Source organism: Polypterus senegalus, chromosome 16 (genome assembly GCF_016835505.1).
Source record: "Polypterus senegalus isolate Bchr_013 chromosome 16, ASM1683550v1, whole genome shotgun sequence".
Lineage (NCBI taxonomy): Eukaryota > Metazoa > Chordata > Cladistia > Polypteriformes > Polypteridae > Polypterus > Polypterus senegalus.
Genome location: NC_053169.1, coordinates 24,413,359 through 24,418,740, shown reverse-complemented (window position 1 = coordinate 24,418,740; position 5,382 = coordinate 24,413,359).

Here is a 5,382-nt window from a genome sequence, read left to right as displayed (position 1 = left end):
TTTTCATTCTAACCCTTTTCCTAATCAGTGACCAGTTTTCACTGTTAATGAAATTCCTTGCCCTTAATTTTAAAAGCCCTGTTTTTAAGGAGTTGGTGCTCTGAATTGATTCCTAATTAGATGGCAGACAAACAGAAATTAAATGTGAAACGAGCCAAGAGATGACCAGCTATATTGGGGCTTCAAACTCCAACCAATTTCACTTCAATCACTTTCTTAATGAGAAGCTGATTATTGCTGTTAAACTCGTTCTTTAATTCTGTGGCTGCTTACTGCTCTCATTCTGCCACAGCAGACATCTCCAAAACTGTTCTGTTTTTTCTAAGAACACCATCACAATGTTTTGGTGACCTGAGAGATTATTTTTTAGATATTGTGTGATGGGCACAGGTGAGCTGGTCATGTGGGTGGCTTGTTTTGTGTCTCATTGTTTGGCTGCTATACTAAATGTATAGTCATATAGCCTTGTAACCCATTTTTCTTTAAATGCATTGTTTGATTTTTGTCCTCAGTATTTTTGTTTATCAAAGTTTTGTTTTCCTCTTTATTGTGAAATACAGCAATGAATGTTCCTTCTTTGCAGAGGCACTTTTGGTGACAACTACTTTTAATCTTCTTGGACATCCCCTGACATTTATCAGTTATTCCTTGCAGATTTGTTCAGGCACTCCAAAAGAGCTGGAAGACAAAGATATTCTTCACAAATGTTATACCACCTGAACCTCCCAGAGAAAAAGGTTTCAAGTCTGAGTGTAGATCGGTCCACTCAAGAGTATTTAACTTCAGCATCAGAAGCTTCACCAGCCATCCAGGATGGGCATGCTTTTGGAGTCTTTGCAGTGCTGCAGTAGGTTCTCTTAGTTGTATTTCCTGGATTTAAATCAACATTTATTATTCTGTCTATATTTAGAGTTACTTGAATCTTTCTCACTTAGCAAGCTTGCCTGTATAATAAATATAATTTTGCTACTTCTGATATGCTGCATGGTAAATATTGTGGACACCAGGGGGTGCCCCATCCCACAAAACTGCCAATACAAACTGGCACAGACAAAAGGTAAATGCCCAATACAGTAATACAAACCGGATTCCAAAAAAGTTGGGACACTATACAAATCGTGAATAAAAACTGAATGCAATGATGTGGAGGTGCCAACTTTTAATATTTTATTCAGAATAGAACATAAATCACGGAACAAAAGTTTAAACTGAGAAAATGTATCATTTTAAGGGAAAAATATGTTGATTCAGAATTTCATGGTGTCAACAAATCCCAAAAAAAGTTGGGACAAGGTCATTTTCACCACTGTGTGGCATCTCCCCTTCTTCTTACAACACTCAACAGACGTCTGGGGACCGAGGAGACCAGTTTCTCAAGTTTAGAAATAGGAATGCTCTCCCATTCTTGTCTAATACAGGCCTCTAACTGTTCAATCGTCTTGGGCCTTCTTTGTCGCACCTTCCTCTTTATGATGCGCCAAATGTTCTCTATAGGTGAAAGATCTGGACTGCAGACTGGCCATTTCAGTACCCGGATCCTTCTCCTACGCAGCCATGATGTTGTGATTGATGCAGAATGTGGTCTGGCATTATCTTGTTGAAAAATGCAGGGTCTTCCCTGAAAGAGATGACGTCTGGATGGGAGCATATGTTGTTCTAGAACCTGAATATATTTTTCTGCATTGATGGTGCCTTTCCAGACATGCAAGCTGCCCATGCCACACACACTCATGCAACCCCATACCATCAGAGATGCAGGCTTCTGAACTGAGCGTTGATAACAACTTGGGTTGTCCTTGTCCTCTTTGGTCCGGATGACATGGCGTCCCAGATTTCCAAAAGAACTTTGAATCGTGACTCGTCTGACCACAGAACAGTCTTCCATTTTGCCACACTCCATTTTAAATGATCCCTGGCCCAGTGAAAACGCCTGAGCTTGTGGATCTTGCTTAGAAATGGCTTCTTTGCACTGTAGAGTTTCAGCTGGCAACGGCGGATGGCATGGTGGATTGTGTTCACTGACAATGGTTTCTGGAAGTATTCCTGAGCCCATTCTGTGATTTCCTTTACAGTAGCATTCCTGTTTGTGGTGCAGTGTCGTTTAAGGGCCCGGAGATCACGGGCATCCAGTATGGTTTTACGGCCTTGACCCTTACGCACAGAGATTGTTCCAGATTCTCTGAATCTTCGGATGATGTTATGCACAGTTGATGATGATAGATGCAAAGTCTTTGCAATTTTCGCTGGGTAACACCTTTCTGATATTGCTCCACTATCTTTCTGCGCAACATTGTGGGAATTGGTGATCCTCTACCCATCTTGGCTTCTGAGAGACACTGCCACTCTGAGAAGCTCTTTTTATACCCAATCATGTTGCCAATTTGACCTAATTAGTGTTAATTGGTCTTCCAGCTCTTCGTTATGCTCAAATTTACTTTTTCCAGCCTCGTATTGCTACTTGTCTCACCTTTTTTGGGATTCTTGACACCGTGAAATTTTGAATCAACATATTTTTCCTTTAAAATGATACATTTACTCGGATTAAACGTTTGATCTGTCATCTACGTTCTATTACAAATAAAATATTGACATTTGCCATCTCCACATCATTGCATTCAGTTTTTATTCACAATTTGTTTAGTGTCCCAACTTTTTTGGAATCCGGTTTGTAGATGTTGCTCTTTGTAATGTGCTGAAGAGCTGCAAGATAGCAGGATCAAACCACAGCACTGGCTCACAGTGACCCTGTTCTTGGGGGAAACTCTTCTCAACAAGCATTTCCCACCACCACAGGTATGTGCAATAAGCAGTGTATAGCCCAATAAACACACTCTTCCTTCTTTTGGTCTCTCACTGCCTCCTCCACTCCTCCTCACAAGCTTCATCCACATTCCAGCCGACTCTGGCTCAATGATGTGAGGTTGGTAGTTCCCTTTATTTTAGCTGCCCCTGAAGTGCTCCTGATCTTCCGCACATGTGGTCTGTAAGCACTTGCGGGTAAGGTGAAACCCCATGATTTAGGGACTCCTCAATCCTACAGCTTTCTCTAGTGGCCCCTATGGAACCCAACAGCGCTCTCCCTAAGAACTACAATAACTGGCATCCTCATGTGGGGATCCAAACCATCACTTACTGCCATCCAGCATCCTGGGGGAGACAAAGCCCTGTGTAAGCTGGCTCCTGCTGTCCCTCCATCTTAAGGACGTTCTTTACAATATATTAGACATAGAAGATAAGCCGTATGATAGGACATGCATATATTTTTTGGGTCAGTAATGTATATGTTATTACTCGGCATCCTGAATAACTTTCCTCTTTGAGTGTAGCTGAAATGAATGCATGTACCTGTGGGATTTGTTTTGTTGGTCATTAATAAATTTATTTATAAATATTTGTATAGTTTATGTAACGATTCAAAGCAACTACAAAGATCATTTTAGAAGTGACTTTCAAATGTGATCTGTATAGTTTTGTGACATGGTGATTATCAAGTTCTTGATCTTTTTATGTGATTGCTTAGTCTGGGCGGACATCAAAAGAGATAAGAATTACTTAGACTTTTGCTTTGGATTTCTTTTAACAAACATTTGGTGAGGGTGGAAGGCTTTTGGCACTGATGTCGTCTTCGGCAGTAATATTCAGTTAAACACCTTTAGGGTAAAGGGGAAAAAACATTTTTGTGATCGAATTTTTATTAAAGCTTGACCAAAAAAAAAAAAAAACAGCTAAAGAATCGCAATCTTTTTCATCCAAACACCAACAGTAAGACCACCCCCAGCACCCCGAGCTAAAGTTTTCATTTCTTGACAATTAAGGCAACTGTCATTAGATATGTGGCAAGAAAATATAATTGCCGTCGTTGCAGTTTATTTTCACCAGATGGCAGCACTTGTCTAGGATTCATAATTCGTTCTTCAGGGTTACTCACGTTGCTGTGATTTATTGGTTGGCAGTGCAACTTTGTGCAGAAATTGCAGCACTTTGGGACAGCAATAAACTTTTAGAAGGATAAATAATATTCTGTTTTGATGGGATTTGTGGAATGATCAGCAGATGCATATATTTGAATAAACACCCTGCTGCACCTGTGTGAATCTCTGTATTTCTGACTCGAGTGATAGCCAGCCTATATGTAGCAAGGTTGCCAACTGGCTTTTTTAAAATTGTCTGCTTTGAAGACCACTGGCTTTGTGCCAGTGTATGGGTATAAAGTATACCGCAATTGAAAACAGTATTTTGAAACAACCCACATGATTGCTGTACTTTATTTCTTACTAGACATTAAGCCCGTTACAATAACGGGCGCTAGAACAGTAGTACATAAACATTAGTGGGAACAGTCTATATTAAATGGCAAGGGACCTTGACCTCATTCTGTTTCTTGTCTTAATTTTTTTTTTTTTTTGTCAAAAATATTTTTTCAAGAAGCCTAAAGTAAAATAATAAAAATAAAATAGAAACGTACATGACAATACAGTAAGTATATAATATTGCCTTAGTGTAAAACTTTAACAATCTGTAAGACCCAATATCTGAAGAAGATATTTAGGTTAAATTTTCAGTTTTTGTACCTCATGAAATTTTTCTGTACAATTTCATTATAGACAACATTTCTTGTAAATATTCTGTCTGAGTTTAACAGTTTGTCTTGTTCGGGAATCTCTACAACCTTGACAACAACATCTGGAAAACTTCTAACTCTTGATAATGCAACATAAAACTGACCATGGCTGAATACTGGTTCTGGCAAGTAAATGCCAACCTTTTTAAGGTTTGCTCTTCTGAGTCTTTCTCTTTTGGCGTTTTTCTGACAGTCATTTTCTTTTTCTTCAATCGATCTATTTGCTCGTATTTTTCTTTGTCTTTCAGCCTTTCTTTTGTTGATGTTTACTTGTTGTGCTGACCATTCTTCCAGGAGATGTTGCTTATGTAGGATTTGATTGTCTGTGTCTTTTGTCCTACTTGACGTGTCCTTTTTTTGGGTGGCATGTTGTTAGTAGATACTTCCGTAATATTTTCTCCTGCAGTAATACTGGCTTGTATGTGGCTGTAATATGCATCGTTTAATATGTCTTTAATTTTCTCCCGCAGTAATACTGGTTTGTACTTCCATAAAATGCCTGTAATTTTCTCTGACAGTAATACTGGCTTTGATGTCCGTAATATGACTTTAATTTTCTGTCACAACAGTGGGCAATCAGCAGAGTGTCCCCAGCAACTGATGTAATGTGTGGCGTGCTGCTTATAATCGTGCCTGTGGCGTCTCCCCAGCAAGTACTGTGCAGTTCCTCAGCAAGTGTATTAATCTGTGGGGGCGTGCAACTGATTATTTTGTGTGGCGTCTCCCCAACAACGGATTTTATGTGCGCTGCCGCGACTACC